Source organism: Rhinoderma darwinii, chromosome 1 (assembly GCF_050947455.1).
Source record: "Rhinoderma darwinii isolate aRhiDar2 chromosome 1, aRhiDar2.hap1, whole genome shotgun sequence".
Lineage (NCBI taxonomy): Eukaryota > Metazoa > Chordata > Amphibia > Anura > Rhinodermatidae > Rhinoderma > Rhinoderma darwinii.
In genome coordinates this window covers 400,428,262-400,440,375 of record NC_134687.1, presented here as the reverse complement: position 1 = coordinate 400,440,375, position 12,114 = coordinate 400,428,262, and positions in this window count along the sequence as shown.

The following is a 12,114-nucleotide window of genomic DNA, read 5'->3' as shown; positions in this document are numbered from 1 at the left end:
CTCAAATTTTCAAGAAAATTTCAAAAAGCAATTTTTTCAGGGACCAGTTCAGTTCTGAAGTGGCTTTGAGGGCCTTATATATTAAAAAGTCCCCATATATTACCCCATTTTAAAAACTGCACCGCAAAGTATTCAAAACAGCATTCAGAAAGTCTCTTAACCCTTTAGGTGTTTCACAGGAATTAAAGCAAAGTATATTTTTTTATGATAAGTTTTTTTCTGTAACACAGAAGGTTTTACCAGAGAAACGCAACTCAATATTTATTGCCCAGATTCTGCAGTTTTTATAAATATCCCACATGTGGCCATAGTGTCCTAATAGACTGAAACACAGACCTGAGACGCAAAAGAGCACCTAGTGGATTTTAGGGCCTACTATTTCTGTAGACTATATTTTATGCACAATGTCCGGTTTGAAGAGGTCTTGTGGTGCCAAAACAGTGGAACCCCCCCCCCAAAAGTGACCCCATTTTGGAAACTGCACCCCTCAAGGAATTTATCCAGGGGTATAGTTAGCATTTTTATGCAATAGATGTTTTTGCTACATTTATTTGAATTAGTCTGTGAAAAGGAAAAAATTAAAAAATGAAAAAACTTAGAAAAATGTAAATTTTTCTGAAGGAATAAAGGAGAAAAAGAACCCCGGCATTTGTAAATCAATTTCTCCAGATTATGGCAATACCCCATATGTGGTAATAAACTACTGTTTGGAACCACGGCAGGGCTCAGAAAAGGAGGTGCGCCATTTGGAGCACAGATTTTGCTGGAATGGTTTTCGGGTTCCATTTGCAGGGCTACTGAGGTACCAGTACAGTGGAAACCCCCAAGAAGTGACCCCATTTTGGAAACTGCAAGCCTTAAAGAATTAATTTAGAGGTGTGATCACTTTTATGACCCCATCGTTTTTTTTTTTGCTGAATTTAGTGAAAATCTGGCATGAAAAATAAAATGTTACATTTTTCACAAATTAGTCATTTATTGGACAGATTTTTCAGGCACAGCATGTATGGATATGTTCACACGTGCACTTCCGTTACGGCTGAAATTACGGAGCTGTTTTCAGGCGAAAACAGCTCCTGAATTTCAGACGTAATGGCATGTGCAGGCGTTTTTCGCAGCGTCCATTACGGACGTAATTGGAGCTGTTTTTCTATTGAGTCAATGGAAAACGGCTCCAATTAGGTTCCAAGAAGTGACATGCACTTCTTTGACGCGGGCGTCTTTTTTACGCACCGTCTTTTGACAGCGGGTAAAAAAAACGACCGTCTGCACAGTACAAGTATCAAATGAATGGGCAGATGTTTGCCGACGCTTTCAAGCAGTATTTTCGGCCGTAATTCCAGCAAAAAACGCCTGAATTACGTCCGTAAATAGTGCGTGTGAACATACCCTTAGTGAAGGAAAGCACATCAACATGTATTGGGCTATTTCTTCTTTGTTCAGAAATACCCCCAAAGTGGTCTAAATATATTGTCTGGTCACATAACAGTGCCTGGAAGTGAAAAACACCACAAGGATTTTGAGGCCTTATTTTTACTTGGAAGATTTTTGGCCACAAGCATAGGCCTAAAAGAAATTGTGCAGATCATACACATTTGTTAGAGTATTAGGTATTCATCTAGGGGTATAATGAGAATTTTCAGTTTTGGTATACATTTTTTTTAGAGTGTCCAAATTTAAAAATCAGTAAAAGACCGGAATGATAAAGGGAGGGGTGGGGGTTTCAAAAGTATACATTTATATATCCAGAGAGGTGTGGAAGATGCGGAAGCAGTCCTTCGTGCAGAGTCTGGGTTTGGATGAACAAGTGTCGCACTGATATATGGTATTCTTTCGGACACCCCTTTCTGCGCAGACACGGCACCTTTTTTGTGCCATGCGTTTTTTTGGTGTGGTAAGCACTTCACTTGGAAAGTGCTGCCGGGGAATGATACGGCAATAACTACTTGAAGCAGCAGAAGTTCCCCCCAAGCGAAATAAATTTTCCAAGTGTGACCCACCGATCACATCGATCAATGGCGTTGGACCGCTTTTACGGGGAGTGTTAGCTGTCGGGGACAGCTGCTCTTTCCGTTCCCGGTGCTGCACACTGTCACTCACAGTGTGCACCGGGAACATCTCAGTAACTGTACGTACTGGTGAGAAAAGTAACTCCCCGCCAGGACGTACAGTTGCGTACTGGTGCGCCGAGGAGTTAATTGTCATTATATGTTACACTTACAATTTATATTGGCTTTTTGTGGACATTAAATGTAAATTTACTTTACAATTAGGAGAGGTTATAGTCCCAGTACTTTCTCCACCCGTGGTAACATCATGCTACAATGTTGGCCGATAGTTATTGCCCGTGTTGGATCTTCCTCATAAGAACAAAAGCAGCAGTGTCGGCATGTAATTTTGTCATGGAAATTATCTAATACATTGTTGCTAAAATGTTACTTTTTAGCATTGAAGTGGCTTTTATGGACATTTCAATCAACTCTTTATGGACCTAAGAGTAAAAACAATAATCTTTGTCATATATCTTACAAATTTTCACTTGTCCCCCTGTCATTGGTCTCCTGGGGTTTAGGCCCATAAAGAGCATATTGAAATACTAAGACAAACCTCTTTAAAAAGGATCTGTCAGCTCTCCTGATATTTTATGGGGAATACAAGTATTTACTAAATCAGACATAAGAATTCTGGAGCATATGTTCTTAGAACTCTGCATTGTACCATTTCCCTGTTTTTCTCCCTGGAAATGTATGCATGCATTGATAGCTGGGTGTTACCAAGCACCTGGTCAGTAGGATGGTCCTACACAGACGGACACGCTGTCCAATCAGTGCTGACAGTGTCAGAATGTGTAGGAACACACCTGAAATGGGCTCTAACTTTTCAAACAACTTCTGCTAATCTAATAATATACCTGGTATAGATCAACTTTGTAATTTACTTACTGTTAACATTTAGTTGTTTAATCCATGCAAATTCCGAGAGAAGTTACTGCCGCTAGGTACTGTCTCCTTTCCTGTAATCTGCTTTCCACCCCTGTTGAAGCATTCTGTCCCTGGTTACAGAGCTGAGAAGACAGAAAAGGAAAAGGGGAGGAATCCTCCAGCTCACCGATCCGAGTATGCGAATTCAATATGCGCACAGATCCCCCGAGGAGGCACACGATAAGATAACAGGCAGAAAAGACAGACTGCAAGAAGTGGAGGTTTGTCTCTTCAATGCCTGCCAATAGAAATCTATGGAGTAGAAACGGGAGAGCAGGAGGAGGAAGCAGAGAGTGAGTCAGCAACACACCCTGCTTATAAATCTATGGAGGGGAGGGTTGAGTAGGAGGAGGAAGCAGGAGCAGAGTGAGAAACACACAGATATGATGGTAAGATTTCTACGTCACAGCAGTGCTGGATTCTCAGCTACATTTCTCATTACTGCTGTATAATCTCCTCCATGCTGCTGCAGCTTTCATATATATATATATATATATATATATATATATATATATATATATATATTTGTGTGTGAAAGAGATAAGAGAGCAGGATTCTCCTCTTCTATGTGTGCAGTCTATAGAAGACATTTTAGCAGTTATGTTCCACCCACTAGCTCAGAGGCAACTGAGAGTAAGGGCACATTCAGACGTGGCGGAATTGCTGTGGAATTCCGCTGCGGACAGTCCGCAGTGGAAATCGTTAGCAGACAGTTTGTCCATTGGTTTCCACACCTTCTTAGTTATCTTCGTGCAGACGTTGCGGAAAACACTGCTGCGGACCATAGGCTGCAGTGCGGAATTTTCAGTCCGCAGCATGCACTGTCTGTTGCGGAGAAGAAGCGGAATTTCACTGCGTATTTCAGCCTTTGCAATGCAAAAACTGAAATCTGTGGCAAGTCCACTGTGTTTTCTGCAATGTCTGAATTACCTGTCAAATATGCAAATGTTGGTGCAGATTCGTTGCGTAATTGCCCCAAATCTGCAACAACATTTGCAACGGAAAAATTCTGCCACGTCTAGAGATAAAGCCTGCAGAGGGGAAAACTGCTATACAATGTAGAATATAGTAATTTAATGGCAAAAAACAGTGTTATGTCTCATGTACACACATATGACAGCTTATTCTGAAAATCTCCCGAAAAGTTAGGTAAGCTTTAATAACAAGGGTAATGATAGCAACCAGTTGTCAATGATTTCATACCTTCCAGAAGGATTTGCACAAAACAGACTTGTAAGGAAAAGATGCTTCAGAATAGTTAGTTAATGGAGAATACAAGTATTTACGAAAACAAGAAGGCTAAGGCCTCATGCACACGACCGTATTTTTGTCAACCTGTAAATACTGGCGTAAATACGGGTCCTTGGTATCACGTATTCGACCCGTATTGCACCAGTATTTACGGACCCGTGCCCGTAAATACGGGTCCCGTGTCACCCGTATTCCACCCGTATTTACGGGCACGATTTTGGCTGCAAAATTACACTGCAGTAATCGGCAGCCCTTCTCTCTATCAGTGCAGGATAAAGAGAAGGGGCAGCCCTTTCCGCAGAAAAAGTAAAAGAAATTCATACTTACCCAGCCGTTGTCTTGGTGACTCGTCCCTCTCTTGACATACAGCCCGACCTCCCTGGATGACGCGGCAGTCCATGTGACCGCTGCAGCCAGTGATTGGCCTGTGATTTGCTGCAGCGGTCACATGGGCTGTAACGTCATCCCAGGAGGCCGGACTGGAGGAAGAAGCAGGGAGTTTTGGGTAAGTATGAACATCTTTTTTTTTTTTACAGCTTTATCTATATTGTGATTGGTAGCCACTGTCCAGGGTGCTGAAACAGTTACTGCCGGTCGTTTAACTCTTTCAGCACCCTGGACAGTGACTATTTACTGATGTTGCCTAGCAACGCTCCCGTAATTACGGGTGCACACACGTGGTCACCCGTAATTACGGGAGCCCCATAGACTTCTATGGACTGCCCGTACCGTAATTACGGCCTGAAATAGGACATGTTCTATATTTTTCAACGGCACGGGCACCTTCACGTAAGCATACGGGGAGGTACCCGTGGCCAATAGAAGCTTATGGGCCCGTAATTACGGGCCGTAATTACGGGAGTTTTTACGGTCGTGTGCATGGCGCCTAAGGGTATGTTCACACTGAGTTTTTTTGCAGGCAGAAAAATCTGCCTCAAAATTCCTTCAGGACCTGCCTGCACTTTCGGCCCGCAGCCATTGAGCGCCGCGGCAAAAAACGCAGCGAAAACCAATTTTGTCTGCCTCCTATTGATGTCAATGGGAGGTCAGAGACAGAAACCCGGGAAGCTAGAGCACGACGCTTTTTTTTCCCAGCAAGCGTTTTTTTCCCCGCTTGCGGGAAAAAACACCTCCGCCTCCAATTGAATTCAATGAGAGGCGATTTTGACCGTTTTTTGGTGCTGTTTCGACGCGGCTTCCGCGCCAAAAACAGCGCCTTAAAACTCAGTGTGAACTAGTCCGGACTGAAAACCAGTATCGAACAGGTTGGATTTTTACCTGTGCAATTCTATTGCTTCTCCTGAAGATAAGCAGACTCAGAAGGCTCCGACCGGCACGTATCTGCTCCACTCTACTGAAATACCATGGCACAATTAAATATGCATGTTAATAGGGTCTGTGGCTGATAGTGCTCAGCCGACAACTATCTAATGTCAATGGACAGTTGTAGTGTTAGGCTGGGTTCACACGACCATGTTACGTACGTAATGGACGGAACGTATTTCGGCTGGAAGTCCCGGACCGAACACACTGCAGGGAGCCGGGCTCCTAGCATCATAGTTATGTACGATGCTAGGAGTCCCTGCCGCGCTGCAGGACAACTGTCCCGTATGGATAACATGATTACAGTACGGGACAGTTGTCCTGCAGCGTGGCAGGGACTAATAGCATCGTACATAACTATGATGCTGGGAGCCCGGCTCCCGGCACTGTGTTCGGTCCGGTACTTGCGGCCGAAATACGTTCCGTCCTTTACAGACGTAACATGGTCGTGTGAACCCAGCCTTAGTAGTTTTTCCTTAATGCACACCACCCTGTTAAAGCTGCAATTAAGGGCGGATTTACACGAACGTGTAATACTTCCATGCAACGCGTGTGCTTCTCACGCGCGTCGCACGGACCTATGCTAGTCTATGGGGCAGTGCAGACTGTCAGTGATTTTTGCGCAGCGTGAGTCCGCTGCGTAAAACTCACGACAGGTCCTCTATTTCGGCACCCATTGACTTCACTGAAAATCACGCGCACCACACGGAAGCACTTCCGTGTGACGCGCGTTATTCGCGCAACAGCAGTAAAACTATGAATGTAAACAGAAAAGCACCACGTGCTTTTCTGTTTACAAACATCCAAACGGAGTGTCATAATGATGGCGGCTGCGCGAAAATCACGCAACCGCACATCCTATCTGATGACACACGGAGCTGTTAAGTGCCTTTTGCGCACGCAAAACGCCGCGTTTTTTGCGTGCGCAAAACGCACACGCTCGTGTAAATCCCCCCTCAAAGACATTTTCAAAAGAAATGCACCCCATAATAGGAATGGTTTACTGTGTATAAATGCTGCCCTTCTATAGTTTATCACAGCTGGCAAATTATTGACTGTAGTGCCACAAAATGCCAAACTAGCCTCAAGTTGCCAGTCCTGGTTTTAAAACAGATTTCATAATCCTACAATATTGCATAAATATCCTCACAATGTGATATAACATACAACTCACACATCTCCACCCATAGTGCTGAATTGAATGTTATATACTGTATTTGTAGATTACCTCTAAATGTATAACGTAAGTAGGACATCTCTGAAAGATTGACTGTATCTAGCACCACAATGCCCATAGTGATTGGCAGTGGAGATGGCTGATACATGCAACAATATCATTTTTTACAATCCCTAAAAAATAAAGAAACATTTTGCTTATAGATTATAACAATGGCAATGATCCAGTAAGTAGGCATATAGTATGTGTCACATCTATAAGGAATGACAATCACGCTCTGCTTACCGCATTGACGCAAACATGCTTCTCTTTCCTTACCATAGTGACATAAACATGCACTGGTGACCAAATATAGGAATATTATGCAATTTCAACAACAAAAGTTCCTTTTTTTACTAGATGTATATAACATTTGAAGGAATAATTCTCTTTCCACCCATTGGCCTTACTTCCTCTAATCTGCAAGCTTGGCAGCACTTACCTTAATAGGGTTTTCCCTCAAACACATGTATCCCTTATCCATAGGATAGAGGATACATGTTTGATTGCTGGGGGTCTGACTGCTGGGCCCCCAGCGATGAGGAGAACGTAGGACTGAAAGTCCCCCGAAGTGCTCCATGACAATGGAGCGCTGCTGTGCATCATCGACCAGCACTCCATTTGTTTCTATGTAGCTGCCGGAGACAGCGGTCCCGCAAGTCCCATAGAAATGAATATAGCGCTGACTGAGAATGCGCACCGGCACTCCATTCTCATGGAGAACTTGGGGGTACTTTAGGTCCCACATTTTCATGGCTGGAGTCCCAACAGCTGGGACCCCCAGCGATCACACATGTATTTCCCATCCTGTGGATAGGGGTTACATGTGTTTTGTTGGAAAAATCTTCGGCCTCATGCACATGGCCTTGCCCGTAATCACGGCCCGTGATTGCGGGCACGGCCGGCCACCGACACCCGCTGGTCGCGAGCCGCATTTTCCGTGGGACGAGCGTGATTCGCGCAACAGCTGTGAAAAGGATGAATGAAAACAGAAAAGCACCACGTGCTTTTCTGTTTACAAACATCCAAACGGAGTGTCATAATGATGGCGGCTGCGCAAAAAGTACGCAGCCGCGCATAATATGGTGATGATGCACGGAGCTGTCAAGTGCCTTTTGCGCGCGCAAAACACTGCGTTTTTTGCGCGTGTAAAATGCACACGCTCGTGTGAATCCGGCCTGATAATGATGTTTTATTTTAATTGTGCATTGCCATATGGTTGTGATTTTAGGGAACAAGTGACTCTGAGGTTTAAAAAAAAGCCAAAAACTGCCTATATAATAGTCTACAAAATTGCCTGTTATCAATTTCAACTAGTGAAAATAGTGAAATGTTTGATATGTATATGATATGTATATGTGAAGCAAATTTAGATCGATGCACTCTGTTAAGGGAAAGTTATTTTGTATTTTACACTTTCCTAATGTAAGAATGTTATTTAAAGTAAAGTTACAACTTCCACCTAGCTAGATTGCACATTATATAAGATTGCATGTATAGCAATGTTATTATTGGACTCTATGTAGCAAGTGACAGAAATCTTATAATACCTTTGAGGGTATGTTCTCAGACTGTTTTCAGACGTAATTCGGGCGTAATTCGGTCGCCTCGAATTACTCCCTGAAAAAACGGCTCCATTACGCCTACAAACATCTGCCCATTGCTTGCAATGGGTTTTACGGTGTTCTGTTCCCACGAGGTGTTATTTTACGCGTCACTGTCAAAATATGGCTCGTAAAAAGACGCCCACGAAAAAGATGTGCATGTCACTTCTTGGGACGTTTTTGGAGGCGTTTTTCATTGACTCCATTGAAAAACAGCTCCAATAACGTCCGTAAAATACGCCGCGAAAAATGCGGTTCCGTATTTTCAGACGTATTTTGCTAAGCCGTGTGAACATACCCTTAGGGTCAGTTCACACGTTGTGTAAATACTGCGGATTTTCCGCAACGGAATTAGTAGTGGAAAATCCGCAGCAAATATAGTAGCAGCAAAGTGGATGAGATAAAACAAATCTCATCCACAAGCTGCATAAATGCTGAGCGGAAAAAACGCTCAGAAATTGAAATTCTGTGGTGCATGTCAATTTTATTTGCGTAAACGCTGCTTAATTATTGCGGGTTTTTCCCATTGAATTCAATGGGGAGGTAAAACCCGCAACAAATAGCAGTTGTTGCGTTTTTTTGCGGCGGATTCGCAGCGATTCCGCCACAAAAAAACGCAACTCAGAAAAACAAAAAAATATTATATTTACCAAGGAGTCTGTGTTTCTTCCTCCAGGCCGGCCTCCTGGGATGACGTTTCATCCAATGTGACCGCTGCAGCCAATCACAGGCTGTAGCGGCGGTCACATGGGATGAAACGTCATCCCAAGAGGTTGGCCTGTATGACGTCAGAGGGCTGGCCTCCTCTGATGACACTTCATCCCATGTGACCACCGCTGCAGCCAATCACAGGCTGCAGCGGTCTCCTAGAATGAATCGTCATCCCAGGAGGCCGGCCTGGATGACGTCAGAGGGCCGGCCTCCTTGGATAACGCTTCATCCCATTTGACTGCCGCTGCAGCCAATCACAGGCTGCAGCAGTCTCCTGGGATAAAAAGGCATCCCAGCAGAACGGCCCTCTAGCAGTTTTCCGCAGTGGACATTACGGGCGAAAAACTGCACCACAGTTTGGTGCCTGTTTTTGCCCGGAATTACCTGCGGTGCATGGGGCGGATACACTGCGTGCTCTTACGCAGTGTATCCGCCCCGTGTGAACTTAGCCTTACAGACACGGGCGTAACTAGGAAAAACTGGGCCTCACAGCAAACTCTTGACTGGGGTCCCCCCAGGTGCAACATGCAGCCTTATAGATAGTGCCCACTGTAGATTGTGCCATACAGCCCCCATGTAGACCTTGTTATACAGCCCTGCCTGTAGACAGTGTCACATCCCACTGGTAGATAGCGCCGCCCACCTCCCCCTAGTAGATAGTGCCATACAGCCCCCTTGTATATAGCGCTGTACCGCTCCCACTGTATATAGTGCCACACAGCCCCCCTCCCTTGTATATAGTGCCACACAGCCCCCCTTTAGTGGATCGTGCCACACAGCCCCCCTTAGTAGATAATGCCACACACAGACCCCTGTAGATTGCGCCTCACACAGCCCCCTGTAGATAGAGCCAAGGCCCTCCCCCTTGTAAGTAGTGCCATACAGCCCCCCTAGTAGATAGTGCCACACAGCCCCCCCTTAGTAGTGCCACACAGCCCCTTGTAAATAGTGCCACACAGCTCCCCCTTGTGTATAGTGCCACCCAGCCCCACTTGTATATAGTGCCACACAGCCCCCCAAGTAGTACAGGGCAACGGCACATCCGAGAACGTTGTATCAGCCAGGAGGATGTCAATCAAACATGGAAAGGTGGGTTTGGAGGCAGGACTACGTGACTCTTCAGGATAGCTGCACCGCCCCATGACCCTTTAATGAGTAATTAGCATATAGTGTGCGCCATTTTAAAAGTTGATTTTAAAGATTCTGCTGCATCTGACAAAAATCCATACACTTTTAAATATTATCAGGTCATGTATTACCGCATGGTGCCGGTTCAAGGGGTTAAAACTACCAGACAGGTTCCCATTAAATATACAATAAATTGAGAACAATTCCATCTGCCCTGCAATTTTGTTATTATCAATATATCCTATATAATTACAGCTCCGGAACTAAGCTCATACATATATCCAACACCAGAACCAAGCTCAGTACATAAATACAGCCCTAGAACCAAGCTCTGACATATATATAGTGCCACAACCAAGCTCATACATATATACGGCACGAGAGCCAAGCTCATACATATATACCGCACCAAAACCAAACTCAGTACATAAATACGGCACCAGAACCAACCTCAGTACATAAATACAGCCCCAGAACCAAGCTCAGTACATATATACAGCACCAGAACCAAGCTCAGTACATATATACCACACCAGAACCAAGCTCAGTACATATATACCACACCAGAACCAAGCTCAGTACATATATACAGCACCAGAACAAAGCTCAATACTTAAACACAGCATCAGAACAAAGATCAGTACATATATACAGCACCAAATCAAAGCTCAGTATATATATATATACAGCCCCAGAACAAAGCTCAGTACATATATACAACACCAGAACCAAGCTCAGTACATAAGTACAGCATCAGAACCAAGATCAGTACATATATACAGCACCAGAACAAAGCTCAGTACATATATACAGTCCCAGGACCAAGCTCAGTACATATATACAACACCAGAACAAATACAGCTCCATTTAGTGCAATTCCTGCCGTATAGGTTTGTACGGCGTAAAACTACAGCTCCCAGCATGGCCTGAACAATGGTAAGGATATGTTGGGAGATGCTGTTTCACAAAAAAAAATCATACAACCCATCATCTCGCTGCAGATCATACGGTGACTACAGTACTGATTAGAGGCAGAATAAACATTTACATAAAGTGACTCACCGGTGACGTCTCAGATTCTAGTTCTTTTTCTCTTTTCTTCTCCCTCCGGTCCAGACCTCTATGATGGATTGCTCCCGGCCACGACCCATTTTTACAGTTTTCCGCTCAGATGTCTTCAGCTTCTCACTTTTAAAACATTTCTGCACCTATAAATGAAGATAAAATTCTCAACACCTCTAAATATAATAAAGCGCCATACACTGCACCTCCAACTATAATAGCGCCATACACTGTGTCCCTGATTATAACAGTACCATACACTGTGTTCCACAGTTGGATTTCAAATCCAACCAAGGACAACATCTGCATGGAGTTTGTATGTTCTCCCTGTGTTTGCGTGGGTTTCCTCCGGGTACTCTGGTTTCCTCCCACATACCAATAGGGAATTTAGATTGTGAGCCCCAATAGGGACAGTAAAAAGAGGACCTCTGTACAGTGCTGCGTAATATGTTGGTGCTATATAAGTAACTTAAATAAATAAATAATAGTGCCCCCATAGCCATAGCCCCCTGTAGGTAGTGACCTCCATAGAGCTCTGTAGTGTTCTACATAGAAGCATCTGTAGATAGTGCTCCACATACAGCCCTCTGTAAATAGTGCCCACATATGGACTCCAGAGCTGCAAGGCAATAGTGCTAACCACTGCCCTACATATAGCTTGCTCTATAGATAGTGCCGCACTGGTAACCCACCCCTGTATATAGTGCCCCACATCTCCACATATAGACCCCCCTGTAGATAGAACCCCCACTGTAGATAATGCCACTCACAGTTTTAGTAGAAAAAAAATAAAAAATTACATACTCACATGATCCACCGTCGGTGGAAATGCAGATCT